The following is a 12,973-nucleotide window of genomic DNA, read 5'->3' as shown; positions in this document are numbered from 1 at the left end:
AAGAAATCTACACCTGCTCCCAAGCACGTGTAAATAGTGCGTTTAACTTCCGAACGTTTTGCTCATTAATAAGGCTGCATTTTAATTCACCTAATCGGGTACATTTACAGCATTTTGAAAAAATATTATTATATATAGCAATACATATGGTTTTTCTTTTTACTTTTATTATGAGAGCCAGTAATAGCATCTGCAAACAGTACACTTTAATAAAATAATGAATTGCTTTCAATAGGGCTGGGCTATATTTTTTCGAAGTGAACTAATTCGTTTTTTGCAGTCGCTTCATGTCGAACCATTTTCTTTTCACTACTTGGGACTGTTCGATTAACAGATGAAACTCCATTAACTGCTTCTGTAATATCTGCCAAGCTTCCTTTTTTTAGGACCTGATACGCCACTATGTACGCTTGAAAATAAAATGTGGCGTTTTTAATGAACATCTGATAATAAAACTTCAATTTCTGCATCTGAGAAATTATTCTTTTTCATTCGCTTTTGAGAAGACATGTTGAAATCCTTCGTTTGGTGTCATAATATGATGCCCATATATAGTTGTCAGTCGGATTTAACGGGCGGGATTTATGGTAATTGAGAATGAGCGTGCACGCGCGTCCCATTTACGACTGATTGGAATTCATTAACACACACACACGTTTCACTATCACATCTGACGTTTACGAAGTATTTGTGAATCAGGAGAAGAGTTTTCGGGAAGGTCTCTTTACGCGCAAATCACTCACATATTTACTCGTATATTTACGAATGTTTCATGAATGAGGCCCATTAACGTCCACAATGTTTTCGGACACCCAAATGACTGTTCCCTCAAATAGTGCCCTATTTAAAGATTTTTGGCTTTTAGTATGAATATGTTAGCCTTACTGTTATCTATTGTGCTCCAAAACAATGACAAAATTCGCATTTAGAAGACCAAACCCAATGTTGAAAATGAATATCAGGTTGATTTCGGAATGATTGACGTTAATCTCCAACTTTGGACAGACGTTGTATTGAGGTTGAAAAGGAAAATCGAGTTGACGTCAGAAACCAACATCGGTCAAAAAGTATAGTCCAGATACTCAAAGTGTACTTGTACTCAACTAATGTACTTTGTTACCTCTGCAGAGATGGAACCTCATAAAGGACTGATTTGGACTCATAAAGGACTGATTTGGATTTTGACATAGCAACATATGTCGGTTTTTTCACGTTTCGCGACACTTTTAAAGTGAGTGAAATGTCCAGTGAGTGTAGTTGAAAGCACATTCGCAAAAACAGATATGCATGAATGTGGTAACATTTTATCACATTGGTTGTTGTACCTAATGCGGCAGATCAAAAAATTTAATGTTCGGCGGGTGGCGCTAAAATGTTAATTGCATTTTGAAAAAAAAAGTACCATCAACACTAGTGTTAACAAAAGTAAACAGGCCATTTTAGCCATTTAAGCTTGCTTTGTTTACAAATCATGCACTGTAGAGAAAGTATTGAGGTCTTAACATCGTATTGTGCAATGAACCATGTGAATGTACGTCTTTATTAATCAATAATATGCCCCTGTAGATAATTTGTGTAAAAAAGTATACTTGTTTATACTTGTTTATATTATACTTGTTGGTGTTTTATTGCCACTACTGTTAATTTCAGCTTGAAAATGTAGGAAGAGACACATTTTTCCAGTGAGTCTATGCAACCAAAGCTACGCATGGGAGATTTGGCTTAATTTTTTTTATCCAATAGAGGTTTACATTACAATATTGCTAAGCTAACAGTCTCTTTTCTGGAATTGGAACCCTGATAACCATAAAATATAAAATATTGGGTAGTGAGATTATCCTTATGCCATTGACTGAGCCATGGGCTGCAGGACATTATGAAAGCGCCACTAAGCCAGTGTTAACACTTTTCAGGAAGTCAATAACGATGGCTAATTTATAGTTGACTCCGCATATTTAATATGAAAAACTAAAACACAAAAATTATACACATCACCTTGCAGTCATCAGATCTTTAAATATTATACCACATTATACAACTTGCATCTTTTTCTAAAACATTGACACAATATTGTTGGAACATAACAGGACGGTAGTGTCTTAGGAGAGAGAAAAAAACACAGAAAGGTCCAGCAATTAAAGAACAAAAAACACACTAAAACTTTCTGGCAGTGTGATTTTCTTTGAATAATAGACCCATTCAGACCCATATAATTCAGTCTCTAAGGTAGTTTGAAGACAACAGTAAAGCCTGCAAACACATCGCCTCAATCAGTCGGTTCTGAGGCCAATTAAACTAACCTTAAGAAAAATATAGTTGAATAAAGTCATTTCTGGAGAGTTCAACTATTTAGAACAGACAGAAAGATGAAAAGAGATTGATAAATACTGCAAATTCATACACACATACGCACACACATTAGTTTTTCCTTTATGGTGAGGACTTTTCAATTGGCTACAAGGCTATGATATTTTCTATCCTCTGGGTTTTCAACCTTACAGACCTACTCAAGATCTCATCCAACCCAAAGAACCCTCAGTACAAAATAGATTTTCTCAGTAACTCGGTGGAATTTGTATTAACATCATTAAACAAACATTAAAGTTACTGCATAATACCTAAAATATCTCTTAAAAATCTAGAAATGAAGTAGTTAAAAAATGTATTTTAAAACTCTACATGATTTATATAACCTTCTGCATATGACCCTTGTTGGGACTGCGGACTGACTTAGTCTTGAGTCTCTTTTCCACCGTCCGGCCGAACGGCTCTAAGAACGGTAAGAAACCGTTCCAGTTATATTTCCACTTGAGCGTGGTTCTGCATGATTACAAATTCTCACTCAGAATTCTCACTAAAAAAGGTGCAGGTATAGAATGCATAAAGTGACGTCTCCAACCAGGATTGGTCACTTGTCTGTTGCATGGCTGCCAGTTTCTCTGTAGCTGGCCAAGCATGCTATTTGAGCAAAGTAAACGCAAGTTAATAATAAAATTAAAAGAGATATTACCAAGGCAATGACTGACGCATTTGCATTACAACAATTCCACAGTGGTAACCATCTGTACCGGCTGGGCCAGATCGGCACGGAATGGAACGGTTAAGCAATGAGAAAGGTTTGGCCCGATGGTGGAAAAGCGGCATTGGTGATTGGTCATAGGTTTTACTATCCTTGTGGGGACACATACACCAGCAACAATGATGAGCTTTGTTAATAAATATACTATGTCAGAACAAAATAACATAATAAGCATAACGGGTCATAATTATAATAATTTTTAAGAGTAATATCTATTTTTTTAAAATCTGAAACACCAGGTCATGTATTACATTTATTTTCTACAATACCAATACCACATTAAAAAGGTGGTTACACTTTATTTTGAGGTGTAATTATACATTACACAAGTACTGAGTATATTAATTAACTACAAGTACTTACTAGAGTTAGGGTCCTGGATTAGGATTTGGTTTAGGTTAGCATAATAATTAGTTAGTTGAATAATGTTTTTACTAACTACATGTAACATGTGTAACAAAGACAATGTAAAAAAGTGGGTTACACTTTATTTTAAGGTGTCATTGTTACAGTGTAATTTAATATTTAAGTACTGAGTAATATTAAGCAACTACATGTACTTACTATACGATAAGTTAAATACGAAAGTTACTAAAACGGAATTAAAAAGCATTCAAGCTAAATAATTATTATTTTATTTAGCTAAAAAACAAACAAAAATGACAAAACACATAACACAATTACTAGAAAAATTCTAAATCTTAATTACTTTACATAAATAATAAGATAAAATTTTGAATTAAGACAAATCATGGCTTTTCTCCTGCATGGATCTAGTGTTTTATTGAACATGCATTGCTAAATGTCCTGACTCGTGTACAAAGAGTTCAGATAAGGTAAAAGTACTTTGAAATCCCTTGAGAGTCCCAAGTGAGTGTGTGTGTGTGGCCGCATGTCAAGTCAGATGAGTGTCAGGCTGTACTTGAACATTTGGTCATTTAAATGAGGCTAATTATATATGATCTGGCTCAAGTCCATCTGTATAAGGACTATATTATTTTATGTGTGTGAATGTGTGACTGCATGTAATTATGTATGATGAGACTCATCTGCCGCCTAAAAGAATCTACACATCAATAATTTCTCTGTGTCCCAAGACACAGTCATTCACGATCACATTCACACATATTTATTTATCTCTCTACAAAGTATAGAGTCTGTTATCTCAGGCATATTAAATCCTGACTCGCCAATAGCCCTGCAGAACATGACATGGGGTCACAGTAACATTACAATAACGTCATCTAAAAAAAATCCACAGTGAAATATTGTGAGATTTTAAATCAACAGATCTTGACCCACATATATATAGCCAGTGCAAAATAAATTATCTCTCCCACAGTACACACATACAGGAGACACTCTCGTATTCTATTGTTATCATTCACAGGAGTGGGAGAAAGAGACGTAAAGTCAGTGGATGAAAATGAAAGAGAATTATTTCTGCACAAGACATTCTCTCATATAGCTGTTGTAATATTTCAGACATCCTCGAGCAGCAACATGTCAATCCCCTTTACGCGGATTGAAAGGAAGACTGAAGGGGGAAAAACAGAGGGAGGTTGGGAGAGAGGGAGAGAGAGTGTAGTATAAGGTGTTTTGGGAATTTAGACGAGAGAACATAACAGCACTCTGCTCCATCTGTTATTCATGTTACTGTCTAATGTTGTCTGTCTACGGATGCTATTACACATTCCCTGAACTAATGCTGCATCTTGTCAGCAGTCGCCTTACATAATGGCATACGTCCACAGCGGAGAAGTTAAGAAGATCTGGCTGGACGAAGAGACTGGGACGTGCCATCTGCAGGGTGGCACTTTTTGTTGGATCTAATATGGCACCTGCAGCACTGCGCAGAGCGACTTACAAGATACTTACACGAGTTTCAATATGGAGAGATTGATTTCATTGGTCAGAAGACAGAAAGATGTCACATTTGATGTCCCTCCCTCAGCCGTTGTATTAGAAACACTCACGCGGCTGCGATTACCGGTTTTCACTAATTTAATGCCAAGGTGAAAAAGCATAGTGTTAAATTAAAAATGTAATGTATGTTAAATACAAAGTTTGCAATGATGCTTAGCATTTTAAAAGCTGTTCAGATTTTTAAAAGTTAAGTAATGTATTCCGCCCTATCTCGAATGAATTTAATAATTAAACTAAAATGATAATATTTTTAGCTAAATCTGCTGAAATTATTTTTAATTCACAACACATATATGTTTAATGTAACTGTCACAACCACCAGCTGGAGCGCCCATGATCTCCACCAGAGGACATGCCTTTCATCTGCTTAATCTCATCATGAACTACATTTCCCATAATCCATTGCCTGGACTAATCATGCTCTGATTACTTCCACCTGTGTGTTATCTCATTTACACTTATTTAAATAAGTGTAAGCCTATTTAAGCCCTGTGTACTTTTCGAAGTCTTGTATGTTGTTACACTGCATTTCTGAGCATTATCCTGGTTTACCGTGTCTTGGTTTTTTGATTCTCTGCCCATTTTCTGGATTAGGCTACCCATTTTCCTGTGTTTTCTGCCCTGTTGCTCATTGTTTGCCCGTGTGTTTGACCTTTTGCCCAGTTAAATAGATTACGATTCTGGTTTGTTCCAATAAAGCTGCATTTGGATCTTCAACCCAAGACAAAAATGTAAAGTTTAGATGACCTTCCTCAATACAATTCCCCCCCATAAAACCTGACACCCAATAAGGCACATTATTTTTTAGACCCTTTCTCTGGCATAATACACAACATGTTCATTTAAGCAAAATCAAAACCTTGTTACCCACTCATATGCTCTTTAACAGCATACTCATCAATAATCAGTCTAAGGGGGACAAAAACACAAACATTCACTCAACATTCATGCACAATGTAAGTGGTGTCTATTATCACAGGCATATGAAATCCGACTGAGCAACAGCCCTGCAGAGCATGGCACGGGGTCACAGTAAATAGCAGTACACAGTACAATAACAACCTAAGCTAAAATAAAAACCCCACAGTGAAATATTAAGAGATTTTAAATCAACAGCTCTTGACCCACATGTAAATGTTCTTCCCCACAGCACATACATAAGATTCTCTCATCCTTACTTTTCATCATTCTCATTTTCACAGGAGTGAGAGAAAGAGACAAAGTTGAAAAAGAAAATGAAAGAGAATTATTTCTGCACAAGACAGTCTCTCATATAGCTGTTGTAAGACCTAAGACATCCTCAAGCAGATCTCAAATCTCCTTAGACAGAAGCCCTGTTACTCATTCTGGAGTTTTTTTTGTTGTATAAATATATATTTCAGGTTTTAACTGTAAAGCCGGCAACCTCTAAAATAAATAGAAAAATGAAACTGCTCATATAATATTGTGCCACCAGGGTGACAATCAACATTATCCGAAGGCAACATTCTGTTCACTGACTATTTGTTGAACACAATTCGACTTCATATTTTAAGTTTTTAAGAGTCCGCTTTTAAGAGTATTTGTGGAAATTAATTATAAAAGAATTCAAGGATTTCCTATTAGCTGTACAGTCCATGGAGCAGTCTGTACATTATCACAAGCTTTCTAATGGACCAGAGGACATTTCAAAATTATTTATTTGTTATGATTTGCACAGAATTTTGCTTGCTTTTAAGTTTGACAGCTCACCTGGCATCTCTTTTAGGCTAGCAATTTCGGAAAATCTAGCAATAAAGCAAATTCATAATGTGAGATACTGTATAGGCAAAAAAATATAAGCACCATGGCTCTGAAATCTTTTTCTCATTTGTGCATTTTCTCTATTAACCTTAGACAAAATAAGAAGCAGTGTAAACTAATGAAGCTCTAGCAAATTAGCTCAAAATAAATATTAATAATCAATCATAACTTGTAATAATTAATTAGGAATATTTGGATCAGTTAATACAATTAATTTAATGTAGTAAAATGAATATTACAATCAATCAACCTGTTCGTCCTGTGAACACTCAGTTTTAATTGTTTATTAATTCTAAGAAATGTTCATTTCCGAGGGAGGGAAATGGTAAGTGACAGAATGAAACCAGAAGCAGGAAATGGATGGAAAAGATCCATTTAACTATGAAAAGAACCATCAGCTTATTATTTTCAGAGCACCTCATTAAATGTATACTTGCATTGCCTTTGCAGTGAAGCATTTCGTGAAGTTTCTGAAGAAGGATTTTGATGTCTCAATCGATTTCTTCTGTGTTGAAAAAAAAGAGAAGAGGTGATGAACTTGCATGGTTTGTTTGACTCCGTTCTGGTTGGAAGTTCTCTATCTTCATGAGTACATGGCTGGAGCGCAGATGGTGGCTTGCCGGCCCTGGGCCGAGAGGCCACGCAGAGCAACCAGGAGAAAGGAGGAAGTCGGAAGAGTTGGTTGGAGTTGCGATGAACTTCTACATTGGATGAAGAAGTTGTGCCAAACTCCTGATGTTGTCCTTGATTATGTTGTGGTTGAGAGAGTCCTCTCTCTTCTGAATGAGCACATGGGTAGTTGTGAATCAAAGCCTGCTGCCCTGGGGTCAGGGGCCTGGTAAGGCCCCGCAGGACAGAGACCCAATCGTACCAGAAAAGGCCAAGAGAGCGGAGGGCTTGTGTGGAGGCCATTTAAAGCCTGAGAAAGGTTTTGTGTCCATTTATACGCAGATAGATATCACAAACACACACTGCATTCTATGAGAAGGCGATGTACACTAAAGTGTGAGTCATTAAATGAGGATTAATTAGATAGGAGACACGATATAGGTGGGGTTACACAGCCCGATCTCATCCCAAGGCGTCATATACTGACGCTTTGACAAATCGTCTACATCCAACGCACATGACACCCTTTAGCGTCAATATGAGACGCAGATAGATATGGGCCAGAAGGCGCCTCCTAGCGGTCTAACCCTACCCCAGACCTAAACCCAACCATAACCGAACAAAGCTCTGTGCGTGTCATATTGACGCTAAAGGGTGCCATGTGCGTTAGATGTAGACGATTTGTCAAAAGCGTCAGTATATGACGCCCAAGGATGAGAATGCGTTGGGTTACATTAACTAGTAGTTCTCTCATAAAAAACATAGTATCATAATAGTATCAAAAAGACACTACACAAGAAAGACAGTAAATCATTCACAGTGTCCTGGGGTGCATGTTCAGTTATAGATCAGTTTGTCCATAAATTAATGCAGGAAAGTCTGTTTTAAGGGCTGTAGGTCTTTTCTATGGCCTCTGCTTTTTCCACGTGACCACATTTTTAACAGCAATAAAACCAACCTATCTGATCATAATCATGGTAACAAAGACCCTTCTTGCCCTTGATGGGGAGGATGGGACCATAGATCCCAGAGTGAGTTTTAAAGATTATTTGTTAAATATACCAAATAATTGTGTCTGATTTGTCTCAGTCGTTACATCTATGAGAAAGGTTTCTGTTTAGTGCATGACAAAATAATCCAGTCTTCCGTGCAACTTGGAAGTCTTTGCTACATCTGCTCTAAAAACTGTTTTTTTCCTCCCGTCTCAACCTCAAGTCTTAAAACTGGATTAAACCGATTTCAAGACAGGATTAAACTGATTAAAGACTGACGCAACAGATGGGTCTGTCTTTTTAACACCCTGTTGTTTTAATAATCATTGTGGTTTTTTTTATCAGCCTCTCAGGTCCTGTGAACTTAAAATGACTCTCTGCTATTCATTTCATGGTATCTAGAGAGTGGAAAAGAGGGACTAAAAGACTGACATTTGCGCCGTCCTATCTCTCTCTCCATGCACTGGTTTAAACTGATCTGGACTGTAGGGCCTGAATCCATCGATTTTTCTTTCTTTTTATCAGGGCAGGTAGAAGGAGGACTTTTACCAGGACACATTACATGGCCGGGAGCTGTTCCAAAAGATATTGTGCAGTGCTTTGCTTTGTGTCTTGTGCTAAAATAACATTTTCACTAATGCTTTGTGATATAATATATTTGGGCAAATTTTTTAATGCTTTTTGCATAGATCATTCAGATTTAAAGGAATAGTTCACCCAAAACTAAAAATTCCGTCATCATTTACTCACCCTCAAGTCAATCAGGTCCAATGTTGTTTGGACCTCAAACAATCTTCAAAATATCTTCTTTTGTGTTCTGCAAAAGAAAGTAAGTCAGGTGTGGAACAACAGGGGTGTGTTAATAATGACATAATTATATTTTTTGTGTGTGAAATATCTCTTTAAAGTTTCATAATATTCCAAGAGTCCTTTTTAAACAGTGACTATCAGTGTTGGTCAACAGCATCACTACAATTAGTTTAACTACATTTCTAAGTAGGGAGCTTTACTTTATTGATGAAGGCAGTAGGGTACTGTACATGCTGACAAAGACTATATAACATTACATTTTCCCTTCAGCAATGAAGTTGTTTGTCTGCAGGGCAGGATTTATGCATAGGCACTATAGGCATGTGCCTATGCTTGCACATCCAGGGGGGGCATACTTACAATGAGGATAAATATATTTTCCCCTTATTATTATTTCACTCTAATGCTTAAACTCTGTATGACAACTTTATAAATTCATATATTTTGCCTGTCACAATAAGTCCGCAACTCTTGTCTGGTATTTTTCATCAGCTGTTTTGAATCAGAATGTGAATCATTTAGACAACTCACACTCAGAGTTATGGCATACTTAAAAAACACAGAACAAAATGAGCACGGCACGAAGTGGATATTTACAGTACACAATCCATTGAAACCTGCAAATGCATTCTATTGTTTAGAGAGATTAAGATGGTCTTCATAGGTTCAACACCTGTTCTGTAAGTGCTGCTCATGAAGAACGACTGTGCAAGTAAAACATTTTCCAATCAATCAAAAACACAAAAAGCACTTAAAGTAACAAAAAATCAATATTTCATCACCATGTGCCGTCAAAATACCATGGTACATGAATATGATTTTGCATCTGGTACTGTATAAGCATCTGATGGATATGGTACTGCCACAATAGTCTGCTTTCTGAAAGCCAATTTTGAGAGACTTCTGCTGAGTCATATGAATAGTTTTTTTAGATGTAGTTTGTATTTGACAGTATGCGCCTGGCATCTGGTTCATTTTTTACAACTCACTTTCTCTCCTCATTAACACAACTGCCAACATACATACATATATACATATATATATATATATATATATATATATATATATATATATTTTTTTTTTTTATTTTTATATATATATATAAATATTACACCAAATTACAGCAATCTATTTTTTTATATTTCATATTCATTAAAATATATAAAATATGAAGCTACTTTTGCCATGTAGTGTAAAAGGTTACTTTCTCTAAACAATAGCCTCCAGATGTAACGGTCACCATCTGGAGTGCCCTTGAGAGCCACCAGAGGGCACTCCACATCAGACTATTGTCATTCCCTCACAAACTACATTTCCCATAACTCACTGCCCGGACTCTTCATCCATTATCACATTCACCTGTGTCTCATTATCTTGTTTAGCTCACCCCATATTAGCCTGGTTTTCTCATTCTCTATCTGCAAAGTCTTGTTTAGTGTTCCGAGCATTCTCCCAGGTTTCACGGCTCTTGGTTTTTGGATTTCTTGCCTGTTCCGTGGATTACTCTTTTGCCCGTCTTGTTGTGTTTGTTTGTATGGACTGCCTGTCTGTGTTTGACCCTGCCTGTACTTTGAATTAAGTATTTGGATTACTCTGTTCAAAAAATACTGCATTTGCATCCTCAACCTTCTTGTCTTGGAGCAGTTCATAACACCAGCTTAGTTTAGCTAATTTTTCTGTAGTTTAGTTGGTAGCTTAGTAAGCAACATTTTTTTGTAGCTTTCCCAACATTGTTGGATATATAATCTGGGGGTACTCTGCATCTTATAAACCTTTTTTTCCCCCCATTGAATGTATGGTAATGCAAATACAGAGTTATGGTTCTTACAAATATTGTTCTGGTATTTCAATATCAGAGAGGTAGACATCACTCTCTATTTCTCTCTCTCTCTCTTTTAATCCATTGCACATCTCATAGGCTCTTCTTTTGATTTATGTCTATTAAGGGACTCATATAGAAAACAACTTATTTATTGATTTGTTTTCCCAAAGAGCCAAAGTCAATCTGATAGTATTGATTCATGCTGTGCCTTGGAAAAACATTAGACGGCGCAAACTGATTCACTTTATTCTATGTATCTTGAAGAATAGCATTCTTTCTGCCCCAAATGACACACTTATGAACCTCTGTCTGTCTGGAGCAAGTGCATGCGGAAGACTAAAAGAGAGTGAATGAAACTAAGTGGGTCAGAGAGTTTGTTCATTAACAGATGGTGTTTGCTTTCCAGTGGCAATAAACAAATGCACTCAGCAGAGCCATAAAGACCTGTGAATATTTGTGTGTGTGCATGTGTTTGTATTGATAATATGCATGGTTGCCCGAATATAAATGAATAGGCTGCTCTCTGATTAAGATTTTGTGTGGCGAAGCTGCAGCTGTAATTGCAGAGCAAAGAAAAGAAGTGAGAGAGAGAAAGAGAGTAAACATTAAAACACAGAGAGAATGATTCCAAAACCCCATTAAAGACAAACCACGTTGTGTGTGTAGTGGTCTTCATTATTCATTAACAGTTAATTTGCCAGCGTAATTGTAACTGATGGCCTCTGAATGATTGTGTTTATTGCCCTCAAGATGTGTCACTGTTTTCATATTTAGTGAATTTAACATAAGATTTATTGTAAGAGGTACCGATGAGTTACTCTTATTCCTAATCACATTGACTATCATTTTGTTACATAATAGAATAAGATATTTTATTCATCATTTCACTAATTGCCTTGACAATGGGTCAATACGTTTGGTGCAATTAAAAGTAAGTGTAAATGGAGCATCTTTAGCTTTTCAAATGACCTGACCTCTAACAATTAGGGAAACATCAGAATGAAATGGATCAGGTTGTCTGAGTAATTTGTTCATTTCAGAATGTCTACATCGTTTACACTTGGAAAACTTGATTGTAAATCTGTTGATGCATTTCCAGTGGTTTTAGAAGAGCACAACTATATATAAAACCTTTAACCTCACTAATTGACAGGCTCTCATAGAACACTTCTCAATCATTTCTCTGCGTGCAAGTCAAGCACTTTAAAGGGTTAGTTCACCCAAACTAAAGTGAATAGTAACTGAGATTTTGAAGCCCAAAAAGCGCATCCATTCATCCATCCATCCAACAAAGTGCTCCACACGGCTCCAGGGGGTTAATAAAGGCCTTCTGAAGCAAAGTGATGTGTTTTTGTATGAAAAATATCCATATTTATGTCTTTATAAACTAGAATCACTGGCTTCTGTATGCAAGTTTCGGCAAAAGAGTGACCTCTGACTGTACATATGACGTATTGACAAAATTGAAGCGCAGAGGATAGAGCAAAACAAAACACCAGTCACGAATTAGAAGTCTAGAATTAGATTTTTTTTTAAAGAGAAATGTCGGAGGATCTCAAGTTTGTTGCACACCCCTTGAGCCCTATTTGCTTCAACCACGAGAGGCGTCTACTCTTACATAAGCTCACGCTACTCCTACATCCTACGTCAGAACTCAACTCTCTCCTGAACGCACGGACAGATGTTACCGGAAGCTAGTGATTACAGTTTATAAAGTTATGAGAAGGCCTTTATTAACCCCCTGGAGCCTTATGGATTACTTTTATGATGGATAGATGTGCTTTTTAGGGCTTTAAAATCTCAGTTACTATTCACTCCCATTATAAAGCTTGGAAGAGCCAGGATACTTAATATAACTCCGATTGTTTTTGGCTGAAAGAAGAAAGTCATATACACCTAGCTTGAGGATGAGTAAATTATGGGATAATTTACATTTTTGGGTATACTACACTT

Source organism: Phoxinus phoxinus (assembly GCF_949152265.1).
Source record: "Phoxinus phoxinus genome assembly, chromosome: 13".
Classification (NCBI taxonomy): Eukaryota; Metazoa; Chordata; class Actinopteri; order Cypriniformes; family Leuciscidae; genus Phoxinus; species Phoxinus phoxinus.
This window is presented reverse-complemented; position numbering follows the sequence as displayed.